The 27121-nt window shown below is 35.4% G+C and overlaps 1 protein-coding gene across 8 annotated transcripts in view; it reads right to left on the bottom strand.

Moving 5' to 3' along the window:
• Nucleotides 1–27121, bottom strand: part of CDH18 (cadherin 18) — a 988723-nt gene that overhangs the window by 472614 nt on the left and 488988 nt on the right. Inside the window, exon 1 of one of the 8 annotated variants that reach the window (XM_082453746.1) lies at nt 1818–13549. The exons of the other annotated variants lie outside the window; for them this stretch is intronic. The gene's annotated coding sequence lies outside the window, so the exon portion shown is untranslated. Of the gene's footprint in view, nt 1–1817; nt 13550–27121 lie in introns of those variants that run through there. 8 annotated transcript variants of the gene reach the window in all.

Raw genomic sequence — 27121 nt, 5'->3', positions numbered from 1 at the left:
GGATAGCGTTACAGCTAGAGTTTCCTGTCACTTACCTTCATTCTACTATTATATTCCCCTTTGCTACTGGGTTATCTTTAAGTGGGCATTTCTGGTGCATCTAAAAAAGCAAATCCTCATCTTCTACCTTCCATTGTTGTCAAAATAGAAAATCTAACTTGACCATTGGTATCATTTTATGTTTTCCTCTCCTTAAGTTAGCTACTCTGTGAGAAAGCACCATCACCACGGTTTATAGCATACTCTCCTCTAACAAGGCCCATTAAATGAACGCCTTGCTAAGTGAAGAAATGGGTTGATCTACACTAGGTTAATTTATTATCAGGAAGTCTGAAATTTAACATATAACAGGAGGCTTGAAAGAAACAAATGATGATTGGTTCTCGGACCAGAGTGTTAGACTATAGAACTAATTCTCTACTAGTATCACATCCTGTCTCCCTTCTCCCACATCCAACAAGATACATACGAGATCTAGTCTGGACCTCTAACTCTTGGTTTAGAATTAAATATTTTCTCTGATAAGACAAGACCACTGAAACAGAAGCAGACAATTACTGCATAAGGAAAGCCCCCTGCTTTGAACAATCTGTGGGTGATCCCAGAGTGGAAAATAAAGGTTCCAAAACACAGTCAGAGCCTGTAGGTTTTTTGTTTTTTGTTTTTTTGGCTGCATAATAAGATCTTTCTCTGATCTGTCTTTCTCAGCTCGAAGCAGTGATGCCATCACCTGAGCAAACCAAAGACCATAATAATTTTAGCTAAGATTTTCATTTTAGTATTTCTTCATTTTTAGCAGGGAAACAGCAAGGAGCATGTACTCTTCTTGATTAATCTGAAAGTTCTTTAAATACAGCAGGCATGGATATAAGGAAATACTTTAATAATTAGGGAATACAATTTTATTTTTCACCTGTTACATGACAGATTTTCCTAGTTCCTCATTTGTACGCACCACACATACACACACACACACACACACACAAACATGCATAAGGCATAATTTTATCTTGTTTTAAAGACATGAAAATTAAGACAAAATAATTGTTATTTCCAAACTCAAATAAGTCCAGTTAAAGAAGTTAGAAAATGAATCAGAGTTAACAAACAAAAGGGCATATACTAAATGTTTTGCTGGGCACAGGAGGCTACCTAATTCCTTTTCATTCATCATTTATAGTGCCCTTTGAAAGAAGAAAAAGTTTCATCTTAAGCTTTAATAAGCATTTATGGAAGCGTTTCATGGGGAAAAAATAAATAAATGCAAGAGAGAAAAGAGAAAATGAGCCTTGCCCTGCTGCAGCTTCAGTGCTCAGATCATGTAATTTCAGAGGTTACTGGAAAGGCAATAATTAAAAAGCACTATGGAAATTTCAATTTCAACGTCCCTGTTTCCGTTCTGACAATGCTTTCCCTCACTTTTACAGACAGACATAAATGACAGCTTATTATCATGGCATTACAATTCAAATGCGCCTTGCATAGTATCCTTCCAACTTCTTCACGGGCAGGGCAGATAACAGTACATCCACAGATAAACATAAACAGAGATTCGGCTGTGTTATCACACTCACATGCCATAGGCTCTATGGCAACATTCTTGGATAAGAAAAAAAATTTTTTTTTTTAAGGTATACAAGCGATAAGGCTCACGAAGCATTAGCTCCAACTTTCCCATTCACAGCAGATCCTGTGAAACCAACCCAGAGAGGAAGATTTCACCAAATATTGTTTTGACTCAGAACCGGGTGAGCAGCCCCATTGCACGAAAATCTTAATGTCACTCCACAGTAAAGTGTCATGAATTGAAGCCTTACCTTGGCTGACTTGCCCTCATTGGCGGAAAGGAACTTAATTTACGAGCAGCACGGAGGGGACTTCGCCGGTGCCTGCGCCCGCTGCGCGGGTCCTCGGAGAGCCCCGGGCTGGCTCCGCGCTCCTGCGAGCCCCGGCTCCGCGGCTCCGGCTGCGGCAGCTCCCGAGCGCGCCTCTGATTGGCTGGCACGGCCAGCCCGCCTGATCCTCTCCTTGCCTGTCTCTCCTCCTTCCTCGCCTCCCCGGCTCTCCCGTCCGTCCGCTGCCTTTCCCTCTGTCTCCTCCCCGCCGCCGCCCCCATCTTAACATACTTCGGGGGCTGCAGAAATTCCACGGCACACAGAACGGGACACCCTTTAGCCCCCTCGCAGCAAGGTCGTGGGGAAAACAATGCCCTTAATGACAGAGTTAAAATATTCAAAAAACCTGGACCGGCGGCCTCATCTTTAGTATCGTTGCTCTTGAAAAATGACGGCCAGGACTCCGTGACAGTTTAGACCGTCAGTTCTCCGCGGGGGAGGGGAAACGGGGGGCCAGAAGGGGTTTGACTGTCAGATGGAGTGGGAGTAGCCATCGGGAGGGAACGAGAGGAAAAGCAGGCAGGGCAGGCACTGATGTGGCAGGCTGGTAATAAATTTTCCTATTTCCGTGCAAAGTCGTCACAGCCTGCTAAACATTCAACTGCTGGCTCATTCATCAGTGATGCATAGTCCGGTGATAGCCGTGAGATTTAGCTTGGGTGATGGTCTTTAATGCCTTCCCCCCAAGCACTCAAGGCACGGAGGGTTTATATGAGATAGACCTTTCCCTTGGAGGTCGGCATATGTTTGTGAGGATGAATAGGAACCGCAATGCCGTTCCTACCCCCTTTGCTTGTACCAGAAAAACACACACACACACACACACACACAAAACTTCTAATCTCTTCTTACTCCGGAATAAATTTAAATGATTTGTAAGGTACATAGCTTTTGATAACAAGGATTTCAGGCCTGACTGGCTATGTTCACAATTGATGTGAAATGACTTCAGCCCCTTCTTCCAACACAAAATCACCCACACTCACTCATTAAGAACATCAAGCATCCCCATTTAAAGGAGTGTAGTAAATAAGTGTAGGAGTTTATCTAAATTGAATGGCTATTCCAAGGATCACTTGGCAGATATATTAATTATACAAGACCCTCAGTCATTCCAACCTCAAAGAGGACAGGATTACTTGCTCTGGTTAGTTGATACTATAAATGCTCACAAGCTAGTGTGATAGAGGGAAAAGGCCAGAAGACGTGGATTCAAATTCTGTCTCAGACTTTCCTCTATATCAGAACCTGTGTAAGCTGTTTCCATTCTCTGATTCTAAGGAGGCTTCTCTTTAAAATCTAGACACTAATCCTCACTGCAGAGCCTCTCTGCACAGATTAAATGAAAATCTGTGCAATTTTAAAGAAAGGATGTTTTGAATCAACTAGAGTTACATTTGACTACCTTTATTTGGCTTGACTGATGTGAAATGTGGACAGATTTAATTTGCTTTGTGTATGATTAAACAAACCAACAGAAACAACAAAAGCAGCTGATGGATTGGATTCTTTCTAATTGTGAAGGAATTGCACATTTAAGTGCGTTGTTACTCCTCAGGAAGATGTTAGGAGTCAATTAGAATTTGGAAATCTCCAAAAATCTGAACTCTCAGGGAGAAGTGGTATGGAAACAATAGCATCAGAAATAACAAGCCAATGTTGTATTATGTTTTGTACATTCTCTCTCATGCAGTTTCTGATTCAAATGAGATTTCCCTTGCATAGTAACCAGACATAAAATCGTATTCATTTGTGGTTATTGAAAAGCATCCATTTCAAATCTTCCTGTTTTGATGAAGCCCTGGGAGCACAAAGAAAGGAATAGTTATGAAAGATAAAGGCGATAGAAAGAGGAACTTTTGGTCTTTAAGGGGTCATGTAGTTTAATTTAAAAGTTTCACCTGATGACATTCTCTAGAGAAGCCTAACTCTTTTATTTGGCTGACTCTAGTTGAATGCAATAAAATGTTTGTCAGTTTGCTACAAAAGCTTTTGCTGAGACACCAGCACTGAGCATCCTAGGGACACACTTGAATACAATGTGTTCTTGCTAGTCTTCCTTGGTGGTTCTCCCTGGATAAGACCGTAACAAGCACATCGAGTAGACAGTCATAATGGAAGTCAACAGGCACTTGCTCCTTAGTGGGATGACATGCAGAAGAATTTGTCAGGTCACCAAACAATACAATCTATTTCTAGGAAAAGAACCCCTTCACCGAGGGAGGATTTATATCTAGTAGACTGCCCTCAGATTAAGGGCTTCAGATTCTCCACAAACCCAGTGATGCAACATACAATGGATTTAAATGGCTTCCGAAGTTTTCTATTCTGAAACCGCACCAACTTTCCCTAGTCCTAGAAAAGCAAGCCCGTCAGCCACTTAGTGTGTCTCTTCTATTTTCAAGTTAAAAAGGAGAAAGTAAGTGAACCTATGCAGAACACACTGCTTGAGGAAAGCCAGGTTGTAGACAGGTGCTTTTTTTCTCCTTATGTCAAAGATAACTTCAAGAAACTGGACAATGCATCAGTCAGCAGAATATATTACAGAGCTCATCTCTGAAACTGAAAGCATGGACGTTTCTGATCCCAAGTCCCCACTTATGTTACCTTCGGAGAGTTATAAGAATCATTTTTGCTGGTGGCAGGGAAGCATCCAACACAAGACTGATGCTGGTCAGACTATAGAAACTGGAAAGATAAAATTGTAACGCTAGACTGTGATCATTCTCTGAGAGACAGACTCAGGAAATTGTCTCTTTAGATGTCATCTCATGCTCAGTTTTACCCTGGAAACTCAGGAGTCTATGCAATGTTTTCAAACATAAATAAAGAAGGAACATAAATGAAATGTATAAATATCCCTTATTATAATTCAGCACTTAGAACAATTAACTACAGAAACATGGTACCATGATTGAATTTTAATTGAAATGATTATTGAAATTACGTTAATAACAAAAAAAGTGATCAGATATTTGTGTAAAGAAAAACAGCTGGTAAAACATGAAGCAGTACATGATTTCCTTTGCAGCTATTTATTTTATGTGCTTGGGTGACAAATACTACAGATTATATGTTTTTCTTAAAAGAATAAAAGAAAATTTACACTGATAAAAAATATCATCTCTAATAATATTCTTAAAATGACCTAATAAAGTTAACCTTTACTCACTCAGAATACTGGGGAAACACTGAGGCAGGAAAATAAAAAAGAGATTAAAAAAAACTATTTCAAAGTTAACTATAGGTGTAATTGATTTTAAAAAGTAGTGCCTTCTTTACTATAATAATTAGATTAATAAATGCACCTTTTTAAAGTTTTCTTCAGTGCATGTAAAATATGAAAAAACAACAACAGCAGCAATGCACTTGTTTGGATCTAATGTGGCAGTGTTGAAAACTGACAAAGGGAAAAGTAAAACTCCTCAATTTCTATAGTACGTATATTTTATTTCCATAAAATAGATACTTTTTGCACTATACATGATAGAATAAGGACACTGGGTTCCAAATATAAGAGAAAATTTACTAACTAGTGGACCCTAGTTTGAAGTGATTAATTTTTGGACAAAGATCACACAAAGTACATGCCAGGATTTTTTTTTTTTTAATATCTGAAATAATGTCGGTAAACTTTAAAGATTTGGTAAAAATAAAATAGTGCAGTAAGAAGAGAGATAAGCAAATATTTTCCCAACTTAAGACAAGATTGAACATGGAGTCTACAAATTAGACATTATTGCACCAAATGTGAAACCTGGCCAAGTTACAAGGTGATTTATTAAAGAGATGAGTGGACCAGTAAGGAAAGAAAATAGTAAGATTGCCTGAGTCTGTATCCCATTCATATAAAACTCAGTTCAAAATAATTCTATTGCTTTCTATGACAGATATGCTAGGCAGGAACTAGGGGAAATGTACACGATATGATCTTTCTATATGCCTTCATCATCTCTCGTGATTTCATTAGAGTCCACGTGGAGAATTTTAGTACAATTGTTCGGTGTAGCAACTGGTTGAGGCCCCATTCTCTCACATTTAACAACGTGGAGGTGCTCTCCTGGAGGAAAGTTTCTGGTAGTAAGCCACAGAGCTCTAACTCCAAACATGATCATGGTTTTATTAATGCTACGAACACTGAAGTCGTCCATAGGAATTTTATACTGGAAGCCAGTATATTAGGATGAAGAACTGGTAAAAAATTTAAGGTCCTGAAAAACTTAAATGTTATCTCAAATCTAACAAAGAAGAAACACTACAGCTGGGTCCAAAAGTAGGAGTGTATTAAAAATATGGCCGTGGAGACAAGTCTTTGAATGAAAACTTATGAATAAGACTTAGAGATTTCTACTGACAATAATTTTAGTATAAATCAATTGTGTGATATGGTCATCAACTTCAAAAACAAACTTATGGTTACCAAAGGGGAAAAGTGGAGGGGGTAGATTAGGAGTTTGGGATTAACATATACATGCTACTATGTATATGAAAAATAGATAATCAACAAGGACCTACTGTATATCACAAGGAACTCTACTCAATGCTGTGTAATAACCTGTATGGGAAAAGAATCTGAAAAAGAATGGCTATATGTATAACTGAATCACTTTGCTGTACACCTAAAACTAACACAAAATAAACTTTAAAAAAGTAAATGTAAACAAGTGTCCTTAATAAAAGCAAAGCATGGACATGGGGGTGGTGAGGGTCTTAATGCTAAAATATTGAGACTGTACCTGGTATACTGCATTTTAAGAAGACTTAGCTAATTCCAATACTTCTAGATTAATTCATATTTTTGTAAGCTGCATCATGATACATTCATTCAGTTGACAAAACTAATATCTCTAACTCCTTTCTCTCCCTCAGCCCTGGGATAACCTCCACTCCTTTCCTCCCCTGTATCTCGCCCCTACCTTATCCATCCTCCAGGGGTCAGAACAAAGGTCACCTTTTCTGAGTAAGCACCTTGCTCCAATAGATTTGACTGACTCTACACCTTTTTGAGGCCATAAAATACTTTTCAAAGTCTGTCAATATCTTATTTAACAAATTGTGGTATGGTTAGTGACAACATGGCAGAGTCGTTGAGAACATAGAATCTGGAACCAAACAAACTTGGGAAGCTACACAATTCTATATGCTTAAATTGAAGTTTCTTCTTCAGTAAAAAGTCCATAATATTGCCTATCTCTTACGCTTCCAAGGAGGGTTAAATATTTTAAACCATATAATGTACTTAAAACAGCGCATATAGTAACTTGTATATAAATGTGCTTCCTTTATCATTATATGTTTACATATCTGTCTCCTAATTGAATGCTAGCTAGGAATGAACACCCAGTACCTGGTACGTGCAAATGCAGCTGGGTGTAATGGAGACAACTCTGCACTGGAGATGGAAGATCTAGGGTTAAGATACTTGTCTACAACTCATTAAATACAGAGGTGCTTAACCAGCGTGTTTTACTCTCTGTACATGCTAGCTGACTTGTAATTCTCAGAACCACCCTCACTTTACACGGAGATTTTGCAAATCCTTAAAGGGTTTTACACGTACAAAAGGGTCTGGCATATAAAATACTTTGAATAAAGTTTAGTTGAATCTCAACTGTGAGTGCTCAGTAAGCGTTCATTAAATAAATTGTGTTTGATTTCTGCACTCCATTTTGTAGCAGAAAAAGTCAAATCACAAATAAACTCTTATCCAAGAGCTTTTTATTAAAAGAGAAAAAAATAGCTTCCATGGGATGTCCTGGGGACATTCGCTCACTCAGTTCAACCTCCCATATCTATCTGTATTTACCTTTCTGGTGTTACATAATGAAAATTGACATTTCAGTGACCCTGAAGTATTGTAAGATTCTTAACTATCAAAGAAATATTATATTGCACACAGTATATAATATTTACAATGCCAGAAAAGAGACAAATATTTAAAAATCATTCTATAACCTCGATTTATAAAAACAAGAGTTATTTAATGTTCAATTAGTCAGAACTTCTGGTTAACCAAATCTCTCATCTTTTCAGAAGTATATTTAATTTGCTAATGTACATTTGTGACCATCCCAGACAGAACGGTGGTATACACTAACTTTTTTTTTATTGAAGTATAGTTGACTTACAGTATTGTGTTAGTTTCAGGTGTTCAGCAAAGTAATTCAGTTCACTAACTCTTAAACTTACTATTACCAATGTTTTCCCTGAGAACACCATATAAGACACTTTGAAAACTGATGCATATATCTTGTCTTTTAAATTTTAGTATTTCAGCTTTTTCTATGCAATTAAAACACTTATTAAATATTTTCAATAAAACACCAACGTTATATTGCAAAGCATATATGTACTGATAATACTTTATTTAATCTTCTCCCTGTCACTGAACATTGATGTTGTTTCCAAGTTTGGAATATTATAAATAATGCTTCTATGAATGCTTCTTTTCCTGGATCTCTGACTACTGCACTTGAATAGACTCCTGGATGTGGAACTACTAATACAATTTATGAATATTTCTTAAAACACATGATTATGTTATTGTTCCCCAGCACATGAGAGAAGAGTAGAAGTTTAATTGGTTCCTCACTACTCTGAGCAAGAACATTTCTTTTTCAGTTTGCTTATTCAATGGCTAAAAATTATTATCTCATTGTTTTAATTTCTATTCATGTGATTACTAGAACGTTTATTGACTGCTTCCCTGTTTTCTTCTCATAATTTTCTCTCCATATCCATTCTCCTAGCATGTTATTGCTAATTGAGGATATAATGGACTTAAGTTGTTTTAATGATCAGAAGACATTTAGAAAATTGAGTTCAACACAAGTTTCTACACTTCCCACATTTAGCCAGAAAAAGGTGTGTGTGTATATGCTTATAAATTTCTATATGTTTAAAATTTTGTATTTATAAACATAATAGATGTATACATACATATATATATAATTATACATATATACATATGTGTATATATGAATGTAAACATGTAAGTATACATGTGTGCATGAAGAGATTTATTCAGAAAATACATACAGAGTTTCATATAGCAAGTACTGATATAAGTTCCATTGATGGATTGCAAAGTAGTAAGGCAGATTCTCTGGCTTTAAGTAAAACAAAACAAAAAAACAAAACAAAAAAACCCCCAAAACACTAGAAAGAAACCACTAAAATGCAATGCAACACAACAGATTCTATAAGCTATATATGGACAGTGTTTTTCATATATTACTAAATTGGTAAATTACTTTTAATACCACACACACACACAGTTGTCCAAACAGAATCCTGACATTAGCTTTGATGTTTGTCCTCACCTCCATGACGAGCTGCACAATCTGATGAAGGGTGAAAAATGAAAATATGGAGATTTGTTAGGAAATATGGGGATTTGTTAAACATTAAGATTTTCAAGACGGCCATGACAAGCATTAAACCAAACACGGGGCCTTTCTGAATGTGGAAGCCTGTGGGATTATAGCAGTTGCATGCTCATGAAGCAGCCTTTCTCACCACTACCATCAATACAGTAGATCCAAGTTCAACTCATCTTGCTTTATTAATAATTAAACCATCCACTGAGCTCTATCTCAAGTTCTTCCTCTTTATAGTCTACCATATTCCACCATCATCTCTTGCCTACACTTTTGCTATTTAGGCAGGTAGGATGACTGTCAGTTACCATGAGTGCTTAACTTCCATGCCAGGTGACAGCTTTTGCACTTTAAGTGCCAGAGCAGAAAAATCAGAGCAGGCGCCCAATGTAAGAAAGGAGTTGGTCTGGCAGGGACACTTGCCTAAGCTTTCTAAGACTTAATAGGTGACCAAAATATACTGGTTGAATACATGGTGGTTAATTATCACTCTGCACGCTGAATTGCAAGATAATAAAGCTTTTGCACAATTATAGTTATAATTAATTAATAATTAATTTTGCACAATTATAGTTATAATCCAGAAAGATATAATAAATGCCTTTAACTTGGTATAAGAATAGAAAAGAGAAAGGTACATATATAGATATTTAGAGAAATAATTAACTACAATATAATGCAACTAGGAATGAATCAGAATTGTCAAGCTTAGTCCTGAAGAAAATGATGCTGTAATTAGTAGGAAGAAGAAAGAAAATAATATCTGGTTGGAAATATTATAGATTCAGACTGGAATTATGCTGATGTTGAGATCTTAGCTAGACACCATGAGGAGTTATATAAGAGTCACTTGGCAACGTGAAACTGCAGCTTGGGAAATAGTTTTGAGTGAAAGACATAATTTTATGAGTCATCTACAGACAATACACTAATAATAAAAGCTGTTACAGCCCCTGAAGGACAAAAGAAAAGTTTCTACAGGATCAATGATAAAGACATCCTAGGTGGTGAGAGAAAGAGAGAGGAAGGAAGAAATGGGAGAGGAGAGGAGAAGAGAGAGATTGTACTTAACAGAAGTCAGAAGAGATGATTAGAAAAACACAACTAAATCTCAAATTGATATGATTTTAAAATATTATTTCTCAGATAAACAACCTAACCTTACACCTAAAGGAACTAAAAAAAGAAAAAACAAACCCCAAGTTAGTAAAAAGAGAGAAATCATAAACATCAAAGCAGAAGTAAATTGAATTTTATATTGCTTATTGGTAAACAAAACTTCTCTCATGTGTACAAAGGCTGCCAGTGTAAAAATTGGAAACTCAATGATAGTGTGGTCACTATGGAAAAAAATCTCTGACTAAAAATAGATCAAATTAACTCAGTAGAGATTTGCATAGTCTACAGCATGCAAAACTGGCAATTTTTTTTTTTTTAATTTTAATGCATGAGAAGCTTGGTTTTCATTTGGGAATGTGTGATTAGTTATACTTTACCATTTTCTTGCTTATTCAGAGTTGTTTATAAAAGGATTTCCAAGTAGTATGCATGTATAATTAATCATAAGTTAGAGAGTATATAGAAAGCAATAAATTGAAATGTGAGCTCTATCATCTTCTCTTACCCTGAATGTGTGGGTGTATATGTGTTTGAGTGCACAATAGTAAAGGTAGCTGCTATATATTAAAGGTTATTTATATTGCTACTTTGAAAGAAAACTTGCATCATCACAGAAAGCCTGATTATTTTGAACTCAAACAAACATTTATAGAGGCCATCGACCCCATCAAGAACAGAACAAGCTAAAAAGAGAACAATGTCTCTGAAGTATTGTCTAGAAAAGTGTGTCCAAAATAAATTTCATATTGCCAGTGTTAATTTGGGACTCTAGGAAGACTGGTTAGATCAAAAGGGACTTCATTTACCTGGATCTCTGGGTGCTTTATGTTATTATTCTTTTCCTTTTTGACTGCAAGTCAACTGTGTGTGGTAGGCTGAAATAATTTCTCTGTAGGGCTCTTGCGTTGTATAAGCCCAGTGTTTTTGGTCACCATAGGCTGTGAGAATTATGGGACAGGCTCAGGAGAGCAGTGAAAATTCAGGCTTTAAATTCATTGTTTTGCTCGGTATTTGGCCCTTAGAGTAGCCACATTAAACTATAGGTACTGTTAGATTATTATCAGAATATTGCAGTCCTACTAAAACATTAATGTAGGCCACAAGTCACTGCCAGAAAGGAACCGTCATTGCCCTTCTTTGCCTATCTAAAGATTCCTCAAGCAGCCAATACTCATATATTATAGTTGGCAGGTTTATATGTATTGTCCCTAACCGCGTGTTTTGCCTATCCTTACTAACTAGTCATTATTGACACTGATGGTTTTCTCACCATATTCTTTAAGCCAGAACTTCTCCTTTCTAAAGTCTCCCAAATCTTTCTAGTACATTTCAACTGTGTTTTGAGTTTTACTCTCACCCAAGAGGGATCCAATGATACAATTTTTGTATTAAAACAGCATTGACCCCATTTAATCAACTACTAAATGTATTGTATATTAGACTTGTTTACTGTAAAATCCTTGTCATTATTTTTTTTTCCCAAGGAAAGTTAAAAACAAATGCTTAGATCTTAGATAGAGACCAATTTGGGTCAAATTCTGGCGTTGCCACTTATTTAGTGTGTTGACATTGATAAGCACTGGCTCTCAGTACATCTTTTGATGGTACAATAAATAGCACATTTCTGGAGGAGAAGTTGTGCTGATTACAGACATTGAAGAAGGTAATTTGTGTAATTTACCTATTACAGTATCTGGTAATACAGTATGTACTCAATTAGTTACAAAAAATAGACACAACCTCTCTGTTACTATTATGATTTTACCAAAGGCTATGTATATAAATGGCATCTTCCTAAACGTGACTAAGTTAAGAGTGACTGCAACAAGGAAGAGAAAAATTACAAAAGAAAAACAGGGTATGATTTGGGGTGATAGCAATAGGGTTCATTTTTTGACATCTTGCGCTACTGAGATTACCCACATCTCTGAAAAGTGAAAGGCAGGACTAAAGAAGGGATCTGCTGCCATCCACAATCTGTTCAGGGAAGATATAGATTTTCTCTATTTCAAATTTCCAGAGGACAAAAATCAGAGCTTGGAGATAAAGGGGATTGGTTTGCCAATCACAGAACCTATAGAGCACAACAGTGAGTATGTGAAACAGAGAAAAAGTCAGAAAAGGAATGCAAGCAAAAAGAAGCAATTCACTTTTTGGGTTTGTTTCCTGCAAAGTCATCGTGAACTTAATTATTTTAGGACATTATTGGTGTTGCTTCTACATAATTATGACTGATTTTGTCCAAAATCAGTTTTAACATCTATACAGCAGGATGTGGAAAGAAAGATGAATGTGCATTAACACCACTGTCAAGGATTCAAACAATTATTTTTGACGTTTAAGAAGTTGAAAAGGTGCCTCAAGACTACAAAAGTTGTGTAAATCTGCAAACTTTTATGAAAATTACAACATATATAAATAATAGTATGTGGCTTTGTGTGTCTGAGTGTGTGAGTGTGTATTGGAGGGTCCTGGGTAGAAGTTGAAAATAAGAATTTTTTATTACAGCTTTAACCTGCTGGAGGAATATCACACTACTTTATAAAATGTTCTGACGTTAAATTTAAAACACGGATTTCAAATGGACAATTGGCTTTTCCTAGTAATTGTACTGTATTTCCAAACTTTTTAAAAAAATATTCTATGATGACCATTTCTAAACATCTTATCTCTTTATTCTACAACACTTTTTTTTTCTGTTTGTCAATAAATGACCTCATATCAATTCCATTTAAAAAACAGAAATAAACACAAAATAACTATTTTCTTCCTGTCAGAAAATCGAAACTGCTTGCATCTAATATATTCTACTCATATTCTTAATCTTTCCTATTACAAAGATAAGTCTACTCTTATTTAATGTCAACCACTTCACTTTTGCTCCCAATCCAATGTGCTAGATATTGTCCTTCATTTTGCACTTTTAATCTTCTAATCCATCAACAAGTCTATAATGTGTTCTAAATCTGGCTGGATTGCCTTTCAATATCTTCACTAGTCCAAGCCACAATCCTCTCTCACCAGGACTCCAACGACAGCCTCCTAAGGTATCTCCTGTTTCTCACAAAGAGGACAGAGTGACTATCACATCAGAATCAAATCCTCATATTTTGTCAATTGAACATGTCCTTGACCTGTCCTGTTTTCTCCACATATGTGAAAACTAAAGGAAGGCCTAAATATCCATCTTCTTCCACTCACAAAATTACTTCAGTCAGCCCTCCCTCTGAAGGGAAAGGTAGATAGGAAAGAATAACTTAACTGTAGAGTAACCTAATGTTTTATACATTAATCAACTTTATTTTTTTTATAAATATGAAAAGACTATTCAAGAATTAGGAAGCATTTGAGGGAAACTAAAATCAGAAGTAAGAAAATCTAGGATAGAACAAGTAGTAACCTTGAAAATGAATAGACAGCACTTTGGGATGGAATACACTTAAAAATTAAGAAAAAAACAGGTGGGCTGGATAACAGAATGGCCATATTAAAGAATACATTGATCACCCAGAAGAAGCCTGAGAAATTTAACACACTAAAGAAGTGACTACAGAGACTACAAAGACCATACCAGTATAAAAATGAACAGGTGGTATATCAAAAAGAAAGAAAAGAAAAAAGAAAAACTTGAAGGGTAAATAAAATAAATAAAAATTTCCTGTGATCAGGAAAAAAACAAATCTTTAACTTGAAATACTCCATTAAATTCTAAAGGAAAATCAGAAAGAGAAATTAGGAAAACAACCCCATTTACAATTGCCTCAAAAATAATAGAATATCTAGGAATAAATCTAAAGAGGTAAATGATCTGTACTTATAAAACTATAAGACACATGGAAAGAAAGAAATTGAAAGATCACACAAACAGATGGAAAGGTATACCATGCTCATGGATTGGAAGAATACTATTAAAATGACCATACTACCCAAGGCAATCTACAGATTCAATGCAATCCCCATCAAAATGCCAATGACATTTTTCACAGAACTAGAACAAATAGTTTTAAAATGTTTATGGAAACACAAAAGACCCTGAATAACAAAAACAATATTGAGACAGAGGAATGGAGCTGGAGGTATCATGCTCCCTGATTTCAAACTATATCACAAAGGTATAGTAATCAAAACACTATGGTACTGGCACAGAACCAGACACATAGATCATTGGAACAGAATAGAGAACCCAGAAAGAACCAACACATATGGTCAAGCTATGACCAAAGAGGCAAGAATATACAATGGAGAAAAGTCAGCCACTTCAGTAAATGATTCTTTTGCATGTAGCTGTTCGATTTTCCCAACACCATACTGGACTACCCTCTCACTCCAAGAACAAAAGTAAACTGAAAATGGATTAAAGACTTAAATGTAATACCTAAAACTATACAAGTTCTAGAAGAAAACTATTATATAGGTAGTATACACTTTGACATTGGTCTTAGCAGTATTTTTTTGGATATGTGTCCTCAGTCAAGGAAAACAAAAGCAAAAATAAATCAGTGACACTACAACTAACTAAAAAGCTTCGGCACAATGAAGGAAACTATCAACAAAACAAAAAGGTCACCTAATGAATGGAAGATATTTACAAATAATATATCTGATAAGGGATTAATATCCAAAATATACAAAGAACTCATAGAACTCAACATCAAAAAAACAAACAACTCAATTAAAAAATGGTCAGAAGACCTGAATAGACATTTTTCCAAAGAAGATATTCAAATGGCTAACAGGCAGGTGAAAAAATGTTCAACACCACTAATCATCAGAGAAATGCAAATCAATGACAATGAGCTATCACCTCATGTCTGTCAGAATGGCTATCAAAAAGAAAATAAATGTTTGTGAGGATGTGGAAAAAAAGGAACATTCACACACTGTTGATGGGAATGTAACTAGGTTCAGCCACTGTGGAAAAGAGTATGCAAGTTCCTCCAAAAATTAAAAACAGGTTACCATACAATCCGGCAATTCTGCTCCTAGATATTTTTCCAAAGAAAACAAAAACACTAATTAGGAAAGATATATGGATGCCTATGTTCATTGCAGCATTATTTATAATACCCAAGATATGAAGGCAACCTATACATGAACAAATAAAGAAGATGTGATACACACACACACACACAACTGAATATTACTCAGCCATAAAAAAGCATGAAATCTTGCCATTTGTGACAACATAGATGGACTTAGTGGGTATTAGGCTAAGTGAAATAAGTCAGGCAGAGAAAGGCAAATACTGTATGATTTCACTTATATGTGGAATCTAAAAACCAAAACAAATGATCAAACAAGACAGAAACAGAATTATACATACAGAGAATAAGTGAGTATCAATAGTTTCCAGAGATGAGGGGAGTGAGGAAAGAAGAAAAATAAGCGAGGGAGATTAAGAGGTACAGAATTCCAGCTGCAAAATAAATGAATCACGGGGATGAAATGTACAGTACGGGGAATGTAGTAAAAAATTTTGCAATATCTTTGTATGGTGACAGTTGGTAAATAGACCTATCCTAGTGATCATTTTGAAAGTTATAGAAATACTGAATCACTCTTGTGTACCAGGAACTAACAGTGTTGTAGGCCAGTTATACTTCAAAACAAACAAATTCATAAAAAAAAAGACCAGATTTGTAGTTCTCAGAGGCAAGGGGGGGGGGGTGGGGAAATTAGATGAAGGTAGTCATAAGGTACAAACTTTCATTTATATGATAAATAAGTACTAGGGATGCTGTGTACAACATAAATATAATTAATATTGTTGCATGTTACATGTGAAAGTTAAGAGAATAAATACTAAGAGTTCTCATCACAAGAAAAATTTATTTCTTTTAGTTCTTTAATTTTTTATCTACATGAGATGATGGATGTTCACTAATCCACTGTGGTCATCATTGCATGATGTATGTAAGTCAAATCATTATGCCATATATCTTCAACTTATACAGTGCTGTATGCCAATTATACCTCAATAAAACGAAGTAAAAACTTCTAACTGAAAATAATTTTTAAAAATACACATGAAAATTTCTGATGAAATTTTAAAATGCCAGGCTAAAGAGAAAATTCTAAAGACTCCCAGATAGGAAACAAAACAAAACAAAACAATAAAGTAGGTTATCTATTTATAACTGAAAACCTGACTGGCATTAGATTTCTCACCAGCAGTAAATATTCAGAGATAGCAGAGCCTATTTGAAACAGATGTTTGAATCTAGCATTCTTGTAGTTTGCTGTATTATCAAAGATAATAGCAAGATGAATATATTTGAACATGAGAAAGTGAAGAAATTTTATCTACACCTGTATATTTTAAGATCATACTATAACCAAATGAAAAAGAATGACAAATGAATAATAAACAAAAGGAAGACACTGACACAAGAAATCAAGACATACTTGTTAAGGAGTAGATCCAGACAAAGTGATCATTAAGGTAAGCTTTCCTGATTTTAAGACTAAATTCAGGACTCCCTATACCACTTAAATCAGATTCCTCTGATTTAAGGTAAATGCCTAGGAATCTGGATATTTAAAAAACTTCCATTAATTTATTCTTATGACTAGACAAGTTTCAGAAATTACTATTAGACCTTAACATTTGGAAGACGGTTCTTTGAGCAACAATTTCAAAGATACAGGATTTCACAAATGGACTGAAATTATTGATTTGTCCTTTTAATAAACGTACAAAGCATGAAAAAATTAGATGTTAAATCAATGTAAATCCAAATAACTTATAACACACAAAATAATATGTTTAGCAAAATTGGAGGGGCAAGATGAAAGGTGGACAAGACATCAACAGATACAAACTAGATTTGGGAAATCAAAAAAGAGAAATTTAATTATTTTAAGCCATAAAATCATAGACTAGCAGAACTAAGGAGGAAATAGGTGGTTTAAGTGGGTTAAATCCCTTATCTCTCAATGGTGGAGAGTTGACAGATAAATTTTTTTAAGTTGTGAATATAAAATATATAACAGTATCCTCTACCAGAAAAATTAAAAATAGGAAAGTCTCTGGGGAGTGGGACTTGGAGGAAGAGCTTTTCTTTCTTTCTTTTTTTTTTTTAACATCTTTATTGGAGTATAATTGCTTTACAATGGTGTGTTAGTTTCTGCTTTATAACAAAGTGAATCAGCTATACATATCCATATATCCCCATATCTCCTCCCTCTTGCATCTCCCTCCCACCCTCTCTATCCCACCCCTCTAGGTGGTCACAAAGCACCAAGCTGATCTCCTTGTGCTATACAGCTGCTTCCCACTAGCTATCTATTTTACATTTGGTAGTGTATATATGTCCATGCCACTCTCTCACTACATCTCAGCTTACCCTTCCCCCTCCCCATGTCAAGTCCATTCTCTACACCTGCATCTTTATTCCTGTCCTGCCCCTAGGTTCTTCAGAACCATTTTTTTTTTTTTTTTTAGATTCCATATATATTTGCTAGCATATGGTATTTGTTTTTCTCTTTCTGACTTACTTCACTCTGTATGACAGTCTCTAGGTCCATCCACCTCACTACAAATAACTCAATTTTGTTTCTTTCTATGGCTGAGTAATATTCCATTGTATATATGTGCCACATCTTCTTTACCTATTCATCTGCTGATGGACACTTAGGTTGCTTCCATGTCCTGGATATTGTAAATAGAGCTGCAATGAACGTTGTGGTACATGACTCTTTTTGAATTGTGGTTTTCTCAGGGTATACGCCCAGTAGTGGGATTGCTGGGTCGTATGGTAGTTCTATTTTTACTTTTTTAAGGAACCTCCATACTGTTCTCCATAGTGGCTGTATCAATTTACATTCCCACCAACAGTGCAAGAGGGTTCCCTTTTCTCCACACCCTCTCCAGCATTTATTGTTTGTAGATTTTTTGATGATGGCCATTCTGACTGGTGGAAGAGCTTTTCTTAAACATTTTGAACTGTTGGAATTTTTTGACCATGAGAATACCTATAATTTCTCAACTAACAGCAACTGAAATATCCATTAAAAATTAACATTGGAAGCAAATAAGGGTTAATGCTCAGATTGATGAACTATGAATTTACTTTTAATTTTCTCTTTTCCTACTTCACTGTTTCCATATATTTCTCAATTAGCACATAGAATTTTATAATTAAAAAAATAAACTATTTTAATTGTCTGTTTAATCATTACCATGACTTTAAAGACATTGTATTGATTTAGACATATTCCATGAAACACAGTACTTAGCTGCTATATGCATGATAAATCCGTTGCATAATGAATAATTTCTTGAATACTATACATTTCTAGTACAAACATAAAATAAAATGCATTTAACTGTTTCTTTTCAAAATTGCAACAAAAGCATTTTATAAAGTTAACTTAGAAAAAACATGCTGCATTTATAAGAAGAAATTAAAAATTGTTTCAAAGGACCTAAAAGATGCACTTTATTTGATGAGAAATTAAAAATGTCAATTCTCAGTTAAACATGTTAAGAACTTTACAGAACCACAACCAAAATTTGAATGGAATTTTTTTTTTAATTGGCAGATAATGTCAATTTCATTTCAAGATTGATTCACTGGCGATACCAAGACAGTTTTGAAAAAGATTAGTCATACTGGGACTTCCCTGGTGGTGCAGTGGTTAAGAATCCGCCTGCCAATGCGGGAGACACGGGTTCAGACCCTGGTCTGGGAAGACCCCACATGCCGCGGAGCAATTAAGCCCATGCGCCACAACTACTGAGCCTGCACTCTAGAGCCCGCGAGCCACGACTACTGGGCCCCCGTGCCCTACAGCCTGTGCTCCGCAACAAGAGAAGCCACCGCGATGAGAAGCTCGCACACTGCAACAAAGAGTAACCCCCGTTCGCCGCAACTAGAGAACATCCGTGCACAGCAACGAAGACCTAATGCAGCCATAAATAAATAAATAAATTTAAAGATAAGTCATATTGAATTGACCTATAAACATCAATTACATTTTGAGTGTAAATTTCAAATGTAGCTTATACATCAGTAAATGATTCAATGTAACCAATAACAATGTGAGAAATATATACAGAAGATATAAAAATTTACTATATAACAAAGTGCCATTGAAAATTAGAAAACCAAAGAGTTATCATTTATTAACTACAGAAGGTTAATTGGCTAACCATTTGGAACAAAAATAAATCCTGATTCTAATCTGATATATACCAACAACCGTTTCTAGGAGTAAATACTTAAAGATTAGAGTGTTGATTTAGAAATCTTTCCATGAAGACACAGTAGATCAGTATTTAACTGATCTGTGCATGACAAATTTGTTGAATAAATAAATGATTTTATAAAAAATGGAATACATTTAAATGCTGAGAAAAATACAGTTAGATATCCATAAAATCATTGAATGTGGAAGGAATTTTTAAGGATGACTCAAGATAGAGAAACAATATAGTAAGTGTTCATGGAAGAAAAAAAATATCAGAGTGAATAGATCAGAATTAGCAAGGCAAAAAGTAGCAGGAGCTGAGATCAAAGATGTTTACTGAATATTTGAAGTGAAGTACCTTAGTGGAAATAGTGGTGTGTTTGTGTGTGTGTGTGTGTGTGTGTGTGTAGATAATTTGTCTACAAACTAAGGCTTACAGGACAAATTGGCCTTCCACATATTTTGGTATGGTATGTGGACAAATATTTTTTAATATTTTTCAAATGGTTAAGAAAAATCAAAGAAAGAATGTATAGTGAAATGTGATTATATGAAATTCAAATTTCAGTGTCCATAAAGAAAGATTTATTGGAACACAGTCATGCCCATTTGATTACAGTCTTTGGCTACTTTCATGCTGTAGTGGAATAGAGTAGGTTTGACAGAGACCATATGGCCCACAAAGCTGAAAATACCTACTATCTAGCCCTTTTCAAAAAAAATTTGGCTTATGCTTAATGTAGACATATCTTTTGTGAGTTTTTCAATCCATACCACATACCATCAATTTGATAGGCAAAATTTGACTAATTTTCATATATAAATAATACTTTAAACTTTATATGAGCTCTGGATATACAACATTTATAATGAAAATGCCAGATTGCTTTGAGAATTGGGCAACATGCAAATATAATTATATTTGTTTATTAGAAAAAAACACATACATGTAGAAAATCAGTGTACATGCCTTTGTGATACATAATCATGTTTGCCAATTTTGTGGTTACACTGAATTTCTCAGAACAAGCTTTATTTTCCATTTTAATTAAGCCAAACATTTAATTACATTTCCAATATTCTGTCAGCAGAAACAAATCAATAAATGTAGAGTGGAAAATTATGAGAGCTGGTCTTTAATATCCCATCACAAACAGAGCATGTGATGGGCAATCTGTTCTTTGAGGGTACATAACAACCATGCTTCCCATGAATGTTAATTCCACTAAAGCATTCAACTACAGTACAGAAAGTTTTTTAATTTTTAGCGAATATCTTTTAGTTAAAGTACAAAATCTTGAAAGTATATCCTATTTATAGTGATACCCTGCCCCTTGGGGTTTTAATTTCCAGCACAAGAGAATTCAATAAATGAATGGATAGTGCTTATCAAATATAAAGTTTGCTGCCAAGCAAATAATGCTCTGCTCAAATTCATATCAATAAAATTATAAAAACACTTAAAATTTTAATTTTATTTTCAGTAGTCAATATGTCTAGAGCAATTTGATAGGTGCTATGGAAAATAAATGGTATCTGCCCACAAAGTACTTATAATAATACATTAGATGAAGGCTTGTAAATGTGAAAAAGGAAATAAGAAAAAACTCATATCCAATGAGAGATGTTAGTGTAGAGAAACAAATGTCTTAGAAGGGTTTTCTCCCACCAGCTCTCCTGGAGGACTATGCTTCGGTATATCACCTGGATTCCAGAATCTCTCCTTAGGTTTGCATACTCAGAAATCTGACTCTGTTACCATCTAAGAACAAGTCAATTTCTCAGGACCAAACTGCCATTAACCAAGCTCACAAGACTGATGTGTGAAATCAGAATGGGGATGGGTTCATCTACATGGAGAACTATCACTGCCTTTTAAAAGAAATTTTTATTGGAGTATAGTTACTTCATGATGTTGTGTTAGTTTCTACCATACAGGAAAGTGAATCAGCTATATATATATACACATATCCCCTCTTTTCTTGACTTCCTTCCCATTTAGGTCACCACAGAGCACTGAGTAGAGCTCCCTGTGCTGTACAGTAGGTTCTCATTAGTTATCTATTTTATACACAGTATCAATAGTGTTATATGTCAATCCCAATCTTCCAATTCATCCTACCCACCCCCTTTCCCCCTTGGTATCCATGTGTTTGTTCTCTATGTCTGTGCTTCTATTTCTGCTTTGTAAATAGGATCATATATCACTGCTTAAGAAGACCAAAATAGCAAGTTCTTACATGAGTGTATCCTCTCTGTTGAAAAAGGAAAAAGTCAAGTTATAATGTAAAGATAGCTTTGTGAGAACAGAAGGAGAGCAAAGGAAGTTAATAATATCATTCAAATACTTAATGGCATCTAACTAGATAAGCTAATTCATCTTGCTTCAAAATATGGTAACACCCGGCCAGAGCAACCTCTTTATGAATGGAAAATGCTGATATTTGCTCCTTATTCTTTGTTTCCATGGCTGGTAATAGCCCATTCTCAAAGATACATTTTTTATTTTTAAAATTTAATAAATTTAATATGGTTGCAGTTATATTCTGCTGGACTGAGAGCTATTCTATCCTCTTCTTGGACGATGTGTCAACAGAACCCTCGGGTACTTACATAAATAAATAATGGAACAGATTATATCCTCCATTTAACCCTACATGTTGGAAAGTTGTGTGTGTGTGTATATATATATACACCAAAAACATAGTATTCTAGAACTAGAATAACAATGATCTTATCCCCTAAAGCTGGCCTTCCCCCTATATTTTCCTATTTCAGTGAATGACATCATTATTGATCTAGTCACCCATTTCAAGGATACAGGGATCACCTTTTATTTCTACCTCATCTCACGCCCCACAAACATCGAGTGTATCATTATACACTATCATTTTGCCTCACAAATAGCATTTCAATTCCATTCACTGTCTTCTATCTCAACAGACATCTTTCTTGTCCAATTTATCACCATCTCTCCTCTAAACTACAGAAATAGTTTCTTAACTGGCTTCTGCATGTTAACTGTTATCCCCATTCAAACCATGAGTTATTTCCAAATATAAGCCTGATGCTTATGTTCACGTCATTAACATCCTTTGATTGATTTTACTGTTTTTAGAGTGAAGAGGGAAGTCCTTACTTTGACAGTTAAGATGAAGTATCATTACTTAGTTGTTGTTTGTTGAGAATCTGAAATGTGCCTAGGACAGTGAAAGTGAATATTTATAATTGTTCAATAAACATTAAAATCTGCCTCAGTGATATACATCCTGAAAACAGGATCTGTACAGCTACACTGATGAAGTACTTAGTTTTAAATAATGGAATCCAAAATGATTTCAAAGAAAAGTTGGCATAGGAAGAATAAGAATTTTGTTATGAAAAGCAGTTGGAGAGGACATTTTAGTCTAAGAAGGGCAACATGGTCAAAAGTACAGTTAGCATTGTTAAGTGTTTTGTTTGGACTAGGAGGGATCAAAATTGGACATGACACCAGAAGAGTCACATTTGTAGGGTTCCTATCCCAAACATTTCCATGCTTGTCACCAAAGCACTCTTCTCTGAAGCAAATTCTTTTTGCTGCTTTGTAATGATATAACAAAATTCCTCTGTAGTTGTCAATTTCGATCCCAGAACAATGGGCAAAATAAAAAGACTTTACTTCATTCTTTTACTTGGAGGACACATCAAGAGGCTTCCCAGGGAAATTAAAATCAATTCTAAGCTTCTAATTTGTATATTCTCACGTAAGAGCATCTATAACAACTGTTATAGTACCATTAAAGTAGATAAAATTACTTGAGTAAATAATTAAGACAATGTCAAAGCGACAACTAAATATTTCTGGTAGTGGCAAGAACTATCCTATAATCTAAAAGCATATGTGCTACATTATGTACTTTATTTCTCATCTATGTCAATGAAGCTATACCTCAAGAGAAAAATAACTAATTCCTGTGAAGTTTGAGAGTGTGTTTGAGACACTGAAATTTCAGTGTTTCCAGCACCATCCATATTTCTAGAAAAAATTATTTGAAAAAGATGTTCAGTGTTATTCAGATTCTTTTTATTCTTAAAAGTTAAGGCTTGCCTTTCCTAAACAGATACAATGAAGATTAGAATTACTTAAAAGTCTGGAGATACCCCCTGTCAAATGAACCATTGATGTTTCCAAAATTAGAAGTCTGGAGATAATGAAAATTTAAAATAAAGTCACTGGACCTGTTATTTTAAAACACTAGCCATGAGCACCTTTATCAAAGATATACTGTCCGTCAGTTGCATCTTCTCCAGTGTGTGTTGTATATGTGTTGTATGTGTGTGTGTATGTGTATGTGTGTGTGTGTGTGTGTTTGGAAGTGCTTTATAAGGAACTGAGGTATTATTTCAGGGCAACAAGAAATACTGAAGAATCACCACTGATCATTCTACTATCTCAAAATATCTACACAAAATTAGTTGTTTTGTTTTCATTCTTCAAAATTACCATTAATTCTCAATGCTGTTGATATTGTTCCCATAAATATTGTTTATGAACTGAATATGTTTTCTATAATTAGCAAATAATAATCATTAGGCACTGCTTCCATAGTATTCAGAGTTTTTTATATCATTTATCTGAATGACAGGACCATAGATGCCAAGTAAGCTTTTGAAAAATTTTGAAAATTTTCCATGACCATAACATTTTGGAATGATACTAAAAAGTTATTAATATTTGCCACTAATAGGAAGTCATTATTTTTTATAAATGAATCTGAAAATGGAAAATAATATGTCAACTTTCACATGCTGATCTTAACTTACAAGCATGTATTATTATACTATGAACTTAATTATAATTTGTGAAATTATAATACGGTTCCTATTTCAAAGGCAATCTATTGAACATGAGGGGAGGGGGCGCTTGATAGTTCAAGTGCAGTAGAATAATGTCACTAGGGTCCCTGGTTCAATGTGGGGAATGCTCTTACTGAGCCCAAATCTCACTGGCTCCTTTCTCACTGAGTCCCTCTGTCCCTGGGTTCTCTCTGTAGTTCTACGAACAGTTATGACCCTGTTAAGTTTTGTATTGCAGCTTAAAAATAGGGCTTAACTTATTAGATTGATGACCAACAAATTTAGAATGTCTTTAGATTTGTTTTTTGTCTTGGACATTAAGGATGAGAAAGATTATTTTTAATGCCTCTTAGTATCTGATTCTGTTTATATATTTGTATCGATTGGCTAATATCATGATGAGTTTATAGATACCATCTATATCAATAACAGCTAAGGCTTCTATTTCATCATTTCCTCAATTTAGACTTAAACATTTCAACATAGATCTTACAAACAAGCCTTAGGGTACAACATAGATATTTAAAATTCACACCTATCAAAGTATTTTTACATACCAAACCTTAAGGGAACCAAAAATTCCCTTTGTAACTACTGCATTATAACCATATTATGAGGCTAAAAGTAGACTGTCACTTGGTTTTATGCAGCCAAGTGTATTTTTGATGTGCTTTCCTCAAATGCTGTTAACAGTAAGGAAAGTTGTTTATGGTGCAATCCAAAATATTTTTAGATTACTTAAGTCAATAGGTACCCTGCTGCTTCATGTATCATTTAAGAGAATGTATTGCACTGTGGTTGTACAAAAATTTCAATGACAGGCTATTTGTGAAATTTCTCTATTACTTCAAGAGGGTAAGAGTAGGGGTTCTCCAAATATGCCAGAAAGGTATAGTGCTACTGCACTTTCAAATTAATGAGGTCAGTCCAGTAGTGAATATTCAACTGCATTTCAACATGTTTACAAGAGAAGGCTCTCTGCTAAGTCCTGCCTATAATTTTAGGATACAAAGAAGAAAAATCTATAGTCTCTGCATATACACCATTTTTGGTGTATTAGAGAAGAGAGAGAAACAGATGGTGGAGGTTTGATACTGGCAATGTAATAAGTACTGCTATGATGGGATAAAGTCAGGATGACAACTCTTCCAGGAAATGGCATCTAATCCAGTCTGAGAGGAACAAGAAAATCTTCCCAGAGGAGATATACTATGCTGACACCTGAAGGGTAGATAAGAGATAATCATGTAATAAGGGCATGGGACAGTCAGAATCTTCCAAAGCAAACAACTAGATCTAAGTTTTCACTCGTGTAATAAAGGAAAGATACAAATACTTGTTTATGTAGTTAAAAAGTCAAAGACTAAGCATAAGAGTGATTCGGCCGTCTTCTTACAGAGTCATCTTTCTGTAACGCTAGACAAGATTTAAAATGTTATGGATGGGAAGTGGAGAAGAAGTAGTGGTGTGAATCCAGAAAGTTGAAGTCTCAGTCTGAGTAAGCATCATTCAGAAAGAGCGCCAATGAGCCAGGTGGAGGCTTGCATGTAAGCATCCTATTACTTGTTTTCTTGCCAACTGAAGAAGAATTTGATGATAGTAAACTATTCAGCTATTGATCATTCAGTCAGGAAAGAAACTTGCCTGAGTTCTGATGTCCCCTTTTCATGTAGAGATTATTCCTCAGTGACCCAGGATGTACACATATTCCTCTAATGAGGAGGGAGGAACTCTGGACGTCCATAGAGCTGGCGATAAGATGAAAGGAAAGGATATGTTCTGGATCAAGAGTGTCAACAAGAATAATCACAGAATCTTGTAGAGTGGGGACAGTAGAAGAATGAGCCAGGGTTTTTGATGGAACGTCTAAGAATCTCTGTGAATGATAGAATTGCACTTCATGTTGATCACAAACTCTGGTTCAGAAATGGAGATAACACATATTTAGCCATGAAACAATGCATGGTTTACCTGGATCAAGTTTCCCATAGGTCCCAAACTGATAAAAGTGTGATCCAATATTTACTCTGTGCTCTGAACAGGGCAAATGAGAGAGAAACAGAACTGGCATAGCTCCCAGAAGACAGAGTGATTGGGCATACACCGCCTGTCAGAGGGATGTGGTACAAATAACCCAAGGATCAAGAGCATATCACGGGCTTCCCTGGTGGCGCAGTGGTTAAGAACCCGCCTGCCAATGCAGGGGACACGGGTTCGAGCCCTGGTCCGGGAAGATCCCACATGCCATGGAGCAACTAAGCCCGTGCGCCACAACTACTGAGACTGCACTCTAGAGCCTGCGAGCCACAACTACTGAGCCCACATGCTGCAACTACTGAAGCCCGCATGGCCTAGAGCCCGTGCTCCACAACAAGAGAAGTCACCGCAATGAGAAGCCTGCACACTGCAACGAAGAGTAGCCCCCGCTCACCACAACTAGAGAAGGCCCGTGCGCAGCAACAAAGACCCAATACAACCAAATATAACTAATAAATCAATTAATTAAAAAAGAAAAAAGAGCATATCACAAGTACATCTCAGAGCAGTGGGAGTGTATGTGAGTCAAAGCAGAAGCCTGGTCAACAATTGAGGTGCGAGATCTAGGACAAGATAGAAAGGTTAATACCATGTCTACACGTGTGGTAAAGAAAAATGAGGATTTAGAGTTAAATTAGTGTATCACTTTACTGAGCATCT

This window comes from Balaenoptera physalus, assembly GCF_965194825.1.
Source record: "Balaenoptera physalus genome assembly, chromosome: 3".
Lineage (NCBI taxonomy): Eukaryota > Metazoa > Chordata > Mammalia > Artiodactyla > Balaenopteridae > Balaenoptera > Balaenoptera physalus.
This window is presented reverse-complemented; position numbering and strand designations above follow the sequence as displayed.